Source organism: Salmo trutta, chromosome 26 (assembly GCF_901001165.1).
Source record: "Salmo trutta chromosome 26, fSalTru1.1, whole genome shotgun sequence".
Taxonomy (NCBI): domain Eukaryota; kingdom Metazoa; phylum Chordata; class Actinopteri; order Salmoniformes; family Salmonidae; genus Salmo; species Salmo trutta.
In genome coordinates this window covers 8984139-8992533 of record NC_042982.1, presented here as the reverse complement: position 1 = coordinate 8992533, position 8395 = coordinate 8984139, and the positions used below count along the sequence as shown (strand labels likewise).

The window sequence follows — 8395 nt, the reverse complement described above, 5'->3', positions numbered from 1 at the left end:
AAGCTCTTCTGAAGTTTCTCAGCCATCTGTTGGAATCCCAATAAATAGTTGAGAAGCCTAGCTCCACCCACCATGTTGGTGACAAGGCGTGTCTTGCGTGGAGGGGATGCCTCTTGAGTTGTAGCAGTAGGCTTCTCCCCCCATTCACGTTGATATGCTGGGTCCATGCTGAAACAAATACGTGGAAGTTGATATACAACACTTTAACATACAGGCCTCCTATAGGCTATACTTCATAGTTTAAACATACATCCAAACAGCCACAGATTTACACTAGGGGTCTGTTAGTGGGGTTAGTTATGTTGGTCTAAATATTTGTCCAAATAAATTGACTGTGTGTGCCATTTATGAATTCATTATATTTCTCTCTCTTGTGGTTGTAAGTCATGGGAAAGTGAAGATTCAATATAATTATAATTGCACTTATTTGTTTATTGGATATGACTGCTGCGGTATGCAAGGGTGAGCACACTTTCATCTCTTTGACCCATTGGGTCGTTATGGTCTAATATAATATGGGGATGTATTTTGTGGCATGTTTGGCATGTCAAAGGCCCAGAATTGGATGTGAAACCATGCCTGGAGGAGAGAGGAAATCTACAATTCCCTTCAACTATGATGTTATTTAAGGTATTCAGTTGTAAATGGCTGCCATAACACAGGCACAAACCTCAACAAGGGCCCCACCCTTAACTCAAAGGCCCTGCTGTCAAACTGTATTGTATTTTGAGTAAAGTGGGGAGGATGGGGTTCGCCTGTCTGGCAGATAACAGAGGTGGTTGTATGAAATGCAATATGCTCCATAACTAACCAAACCCTGCGGACTGATTACATGCTTATTACAGGCTTATGTGCTCTTTTTCTAAACCTTATGCACAGAACAGAACACATTCTACCAGAGACATTGTGGAAAAGTCCAACTAGACAGGGTTATTAGGCTCACAGTGGGTGGGAGAGCATACTCAAACATTTGAAAGATAGTGTAGGCAAATTCAAGAAGGGCAAATGCTTACAAAGGATGGGAAAAGCTTACAAACCCCAACACTTTCAACTGAAACTTAATTCGTTTGGCATTTTGTTCAACACAAATGTAGGATGTTAATATGATCTCCCTGTTACAGGAAAACTTTCCTGCAATGCAGGTATCCCATTTACAACTCATGGTGTATTTGAGGTTTAAAAGGCCACTTTGAAATTTCAGACTTGATTTTTCCTTACAAAAAAATATCAAACCCAACAAAACGTATCATTAATTCAAATCCACATAATTTCCAGTTGCTGCAGGATTATTTTCCTTCTCTAGCAAACTGGCTCAAATTAAGATCCTACATCTGTATGTCTCCTGATGCCTGAATGTAGGCCTCGTTCTGAGTCTTTCCCTCCCTACCTGACGTTTGGTGATGCGCACCGAAAATAACCCTAAAATCTACATCATTATGCATAGTACATGGGTAAAAACACTCCGGAAACATTTCCGTAGAACCTTTCAGTCGACAGAGAGCACTGTCCCTTTAAACCACTGTGATGCCTTGTCATCAACAGTAGAGTCAACATTTCTTACCATTCTGTAAGAACGGAGATAGGGCCCAGCCATCAGTCTGCTATCCCAGGATGACACTTGTTGTTTTGAAGTAGATAAGGAGGAGGGTTGGTTAATTAGGGCATGAAAAGACAAGCAACTGAAACTAAGGTTGCTGTTTGTCGAGTCACAGTGTCAGTAAACCAGATTAAAGTCTATCTACACAATGACAAGAGACAGTGTCAATTGTCTTTAGTGACAACAGGGAGAAAAAAACTCACTATACTGCCGGTGACAGTATATTGCTCTTTTAGGGACTGTCTCATGCAGGAGTCTGATTCATAGTAATAGAGGCTCATTTTAAATGCTATTTTATAGCTTTATCTCATGCTGGTATCTGTCTATTAGACATTGTGCATTCTACCACTCTCCTGGCACGGTTTAGTTTCTCTCGTGCTGTTTTTGTGAGGCTGTGGAGGTAGAGAGAAAGGTGGAGGGGCCTCCACAGCCATAGCCACCCCCGACAAAGAGAGAGAAAAGAGACAGGGATGGCCCAACTCCGAAAAGAGACAATTATCAGGGCACAGTCAATGTCCTCCCGGAGGCATGGTATGGTTCCACCAATTATGCTTGAGCGATGGTGCTCACTGGGGTAACAATGGGATTATGCAGACGCCGGCCTGGGCCTTCTCCCTCTGATTGGCCCTGCTCTATGTGAGCCATACCAGCATGCCTCTGTCACAGATTCCTGTGCATGGATCTATAGTGATACATGGAAAGGGCTTTGTTAATGATTAGACAATCAGGTCACAATGGCAGAGCCATCACACAAGAGGGGGTGCAATGGCTGTTATAGTTGCTGCTTTCGACCCTCAATGGGAACGTCTCAGCTTCTTTATGGTGTCTGACTTCTAGGACCTTTTTCGTCTTAGTAAAGCAGCCCACTGATGCGTCTCCAAGCTGCTATACAATAGGCATACTCTAATGCAAAGCCGCAGCAACATTTTGCCAGTTAAATGTTGTTTTCTCTACAAATGATTTATGACTTTTAGGACCACAATGAGTGTTTCATGAAAATTACAGTGTGTGCGCGATTCAAAAACGGTGATGCTCAATGGTTTCCTTACAGCGTTTGCGGTCAGTTGCTGTAACAGTCTGGCGTTAGCCCTTATCTGCCTACAATCATGACTGGTAGATGTATTGTTTTTCTTGCAGGAAGGCATGACTTAGCAACTGATTCCGTTGTGTGGTGGCCGTTACATAATCCATGATAACTGCCGAGGCTATCAGGGCTGAGAGAGGTAAACGGTAGCAGTGAGGTTTTGGTCCTAACCAGGGCCCACTCCCCAGAGGAAAGGAAAGCAAGTGGGTGAAGTCTGACCGTTAGTTTTTATACAGGCAATACAGTTAACTCATTCTGTGTATTGGTGTTCAAATTTTAGCGGTTGCGGGCAACAGAGAACGGTCACATTGCAAAAGGGAAACTGTTGGAGCTATAAATAAAATGGTTTTAGGAGAGGGAGAGACATGTCTTGGCATGTGTTGTCTTGACATGCTGCTTCTCATTACACAATCTTAACGTTTTGATTTTGTAATTTAAAACATGTTTAAGTAACATCACACTATATGAAGAAATGGTTGAAGTAATTATTAAATTGTCATTACATGATAATCCCAAGCCATAATTGCACTAGCATTACTAGCTATCTTTCTTGTTGTTACAAAGGGAAGCCTTTTGCTGCTTGTGTTTGTGATGCCATCCACAGTGACATTTATTAGTAATGCACAAAATATCCTGCTACCCCTCCCCTTCCTCTATCTTTCACCCTTTCACTGGAGCTTCCAGTTCCCCCATTCCAGCCCCAGAGCAAGATAGTTTCACAGAGCCTATGTTGGAGCTCCAAACCCCACCCCCACAGACTTCGCCCCCCCAAACGATCCAGGCCTGCCCTCATTGTGCGCCCCTCACAAGAGTCCCTTTGTTGTGGCCCTACATATGCCAGGCCAGAAATACGCTCTGCGGCTCAGATAAACATGGCCTGGCTGTAAACACGTCTGGAGCTCTGGAGGGCCAGGCAGGATGGGGAAGGAGGACCATGCCAGGGCCCAGACGCAGGCAGGCCGAGGGATAGCTCACCTTCTCAGCACAGTCAATAGCTACAGGAACAGACACATATACCTATAGGGTGAGGGCTCTTTCCTGTGCGTAAAAGTCCTCAGAGTCTTGTCCCTGTCTGGGTTGTTCTGGGGGACAGGGTAACGTGAGGTTCCCACAGACATCCGCTCAGGAACAAACAAGCCCCTCATTTAACGCGGTGCTACAGCTTCACAGCAAACATTTGTACATTCACACACAGGTGAAGGATTAGATCGTACAAACAACGTCAACAGAGCGGCAACATTGTAAAACACCCTCACGTTGTTGCAAGTTCCCTATTTAACATATGTCAGGGATGTCCAGAACACATATAGTATAGCATGTAGTCAGAACTTCCCTTGCATTGACTTCCCTGTCTGGGTACTTTTTCTCTTCTGTGTACATACATACGTGTGTTTGTTTTCTGGATGCGCTAGGGTTGGTAGGATACATTTGAAAGGGAAACCAATGGCAACATTGAGGTTAGGTCAGACAGAGCATCTGGTGGTAAGTGAAATGTGTTGCCGGTGTATGAATAAGAACTTAGCTTAACTTTAACGACAGAGAGAAACCTACCTACCGCATGTGTGGATGCTACATTTTAAGCTTAGCTAATATTTGTCCCAACATGTTGCCTTTGAGAAGACCCAAACAAACCAGTGATAAACGTGAGAGTTAGGAGAGTATTTCCTGCATCACACAAGTTATGTGTTACTCCCTCTACTGGTATTGATAACCACTTGTTAATATCATCTTAAGATGGAAGCCTCCATTAAATGATTGCATGTAATAAGTGTATGAGACTCAGAATGACAAGTTCCCACTAGGAAGACACTGCATTAGGTAAAAATGCACAAACCCAAAACAATATGGAGATATTGGTAAGGGAGTAGGGGTTTGCATGACACCACACATATGCAAATGATTAGGCAATAGATGGGCCATACTGACAATTTATCTTAACACACGCTTGCTGAGTCTTCCCTAACTGGCCTTTCTCATGGATTGTGTGTCAATTAGAGCATTTCCATATGCAGGTGGAGTTGAATGGATGTGAATGGCTCTGTTTGTATAAGTACTACCTATTGTTGTCACCCAGTGTTTGTATGGTGGTCCCAGTAGGGGTCAGTAGGGATCATCTCCATGCACTGTATGTAAGCATGGGCCTATTTGCTATTTCACAGCAATGCATAGCAGGCCAATTGTGAAAGAATTAGTGTTATACCTACACTGCAAAATTAACTACCATACAAGTATTTCCTGGCAGTCAATATACTAGAATTAAGCAACATATGTAAATGTAACCAGTACATTGCAGATAAAAATAAGCTACTACATTATTGTAACTTAAAGTTTAAAAAAATGACTAAACATACAAATATTTTCTTTTGAGGTTTCAGATTGTGGTTGTCCTCGAATCAGTGTTTTAGTGGTGTGTTAAAAATGACAATGGCACCGAACTTTGATGATCAGCAAACGGGGTGACAATCATATGCCAACGGTAGGTATGAGCGAGTCATCATGCTGCCCATTGCTTCACGTTTCTATTCAAATTCCTGCGCTTTGTTGTATGTTGTCAATTTGAAATCTGCTCTCTGGAAACATGAAAAATGTTTTACTGATGTCCATAAATCAGGTCTGTCTATTCCTTTCAGAATTATTATTTTTTTGTCTCAATAAATGTATTAAATTGTACACTCAATCATAGAACTCTGTCACACTTTTCACACCACAAACATACAGCAAGTTGACGTTTATTGTCATGAGTCTTGTCCTGGAGGCAGAACTGAGGGATTTCCCCTTAGATAGGCCAGCTACAAAGTCAAAATTGGCTGTATTGCAAAAATTCACGAAAACAAATATTATCTTTTTGGTCTTATTTTAAAATTAGGTTAGGCATTATGGTTAGCAGCGTGGATAAGGTTAGGTTTAAAATCAGATTTTTTGACTTTGTGGCTTTGCTAGCTAGTGACCACTCTGCAGAGCCGCCTCAGAACAAGAGTCATGATAAAAAATGCTCACTTGCAAACATACACTGACCTCCTCTGGATTTTGTTATATAACTCTACCCTTCTTCCATCCCTGGCTTGAGTTTCTCTCCTTTTCACCAGGCCTCGTTTCATGGTTCCCCAGATTCTTACACTCCACTTCCTAAAGTGTTTTCCAAACCCCCCTCCCCCAAACCCCCCCCCCCCCCCCCCCCCCCAAACCCCCCTCCCCCAAACCCCCCTCCCCCACATCCGGAAAAATGACAGCCTTTTCTTGGGTAAGGGAAATCCCTCCCCGCACAGTAGCTCTAGCGTCCCCTATTTCCAGTAAAAGTGTGACAAGGCACTGTGGAATGTGTTTGGACAAGAGCCGAAGAGGCGGCTGGACACACACACACACACACACACACACACACACACACACACACACACACACACACACACACACTACATACTGCTTTCGCAGAAGCATATAGACACAAAAAGTGCCACCACCCTCATCCTCACTCGTCTCTTTCCCCCCAGATCCTTTTCCTGATTCCAGGAAACAGCTCCAGCCTTTGTGGGTCCTCCCTGCCATATGCTGCCAATTGCTGCCTGCTGTGACGCAACACTGCTGACCATGAAGGACCGAGACGACTCTGGTTGGTTTACAATGTGCTTGTTATGGTGGTGGAATTGCAGATTTAATTGAATAAAAACAACATTTTTAAATAAGCAATTGCTTTCCCATATGTCTGCATTATGGAGACAAACAGTTGGCTATGCAGGATATTTTGGCGGACAAATTTGTAACATCAAAGTTAGCAATGGAAACACACGCTCTGTAAACAGCGACGCATCAGCCACAAGATTGGCAAAAAAAAAAAGTCATGCCCCTAAACTAGCAAATGTCCATTAAAACAGGAACCTTAGTTCAAACTCCCATGCAATTGCTTTCCACAACTGGTGTGCTTTAGTTGAGGCACTCTGTGCTTGCGCCATTATTGACGACTGGTGCTGTCTGGAGCATGCACACAGAGTCTGGTTCCCTGGGTGTGAGAATCAGTGAGGTGTTAAAGGAAACCAGTCTTCTTCTCTTGAGCAGCTGTTGCTGTTATTTTAACAGGGGCCTGTCTCTCTGTCTGCGCCAGTCTGTGCTGTCATCGCCCTCAGCTGTTGATAGCACGTTCCCTTTCCTGTTAAATTGACAGGCCAAGTTTGTCAGATGGCCATGTGATGTGCTTTTGGGAGTTGGACACTGACTTCAGAGTCATATTGCAGACTGCCCACATGTCGCAAATGAGATTTCAGTTTGCCTTTTTAACACCATTGAGGATTTGTTAGGATGTTGATAAAGGTTACTTGATCTCTCAGTATTATATTTGGCTGTTATACATTCATGAACAGATGCAAGAGTAATCCAGCGTCATTTGGGTCTGACTATTTGGGACATAGCAATGACTGTAAGTCAAATAAATAAAAGAAAACAGAATAAGATCCAATTTGCTAGCAGAGCAGTCCCCTGTGGTTTCGAAGTGACTGTATTGCAGCAGTGGCAGTTATGAATCTGCTTGTACTACCGGAGGAAACGCCTCATCTCAGGAACAGCGCTGATCTAAAATAGCAGGTGGGAATGTTCCACTGTGTCCCCTAAAGCAGGGGTTCTTACATTTTTTCAGCTCGATACCCAAATGAAGAAATTGACAGTCTCCCGTCACCCAAATCGTCCTCCGTTGACATAAATTAAGAAGAGATAGTGTGTGATAATATATGTATTCTCATAACTCGCGACCCACCTCTACCATGCCCAGGGCCCACTTTGGGTCCCGACCCATAGTTTAAGAAACCCTGCCCTAAAGAGATGCTGTTCTTTACCTTTGGATGATGTCTGTGCTCTGATAAAGCCTATCTGTGTACACAGTCTACAGACCATGTGTGTCTTTAGTCAGTGTAACTGTAGGCAGTTAGTGTAAGAACACTAACAAGCCAATCATGGCTGTCAGAATGGTGGAGTAGTGAACATTCATCATATTCACCCTAAATTACATTAATATATAAGCATTGTTGCCTCTGAGAATTCCCAACCCCCTTTTTCCTGTATATTAAGCATGAATCATGTATATAGTTAGGCTGGTTAGGCTAATCCAGCATTCCTGAGCATTGTTCTTCTTCCAATCTATTGTTCTGACTCTGTTTGCATCATGCTATATCTTTCATGCCTCCCCTTGTCCACACAGCACCTTAACTAGAAAGCTGGTTGAACAAATGTGAATGATGAAACCAAATAATACTGAATTCCTTTTAATATTACATTCGGAAAGTTTAGAGAAAGCTCAATCATCATTCATATACCAAATAGAACTTTTGCCGGCCTTGAAGACTTTGTTTCGTCTTCAAGTCGGACAAGTCAGTTAGGACCTAAGCGCGTGAGAGGGGGACATCGTTTAAAAGTTATACACTGAGTGGATTTTACTCCTGGATATGGAGCCTTGTTATTATTCTATATGAAACTAATGAGAGTGCACCTGGACATGCTACATTATGGAAGTACTTTATGACAACAGACAGTATCTGCACTGTTGATATTATTTTCTCTGGCTTCAGCCAAGGTGACTTCATATTTGGTTTAAAATATAACCTCCAATATGTATTTTCTTTGAAAGTCCGCCTGGCCCGTTGCTCGGTACTTGTTCCGACTGTTTAGAATGTCAACATTACATCCAAAGTTAGAAAACACTGGATAAAACGTGTGGGGTTCGTAAACGCAGG

General features: G+C 42.9%; 1 long non-coding RNA gene across 1 annotated transcript; it reads left to right on the top strand.

The window, feature by feature from the left end:
* The first annotated feature begins 5067 nt into the window (after positions 1–5067).
* Positions 5068–6365, top strand: LOC115163957 (uncharacterized). The gene is made up of 2 exons (XR_003869843.1): positions 5068–5157; positions 6170–6365. It is a non-coding gene; the product is annotated as an uncharacterized LOC115163957 (long non-coding RNA).
* The last annotated feature ends 2030 nt before the right edge of the window (positions 6366–8395 follow it).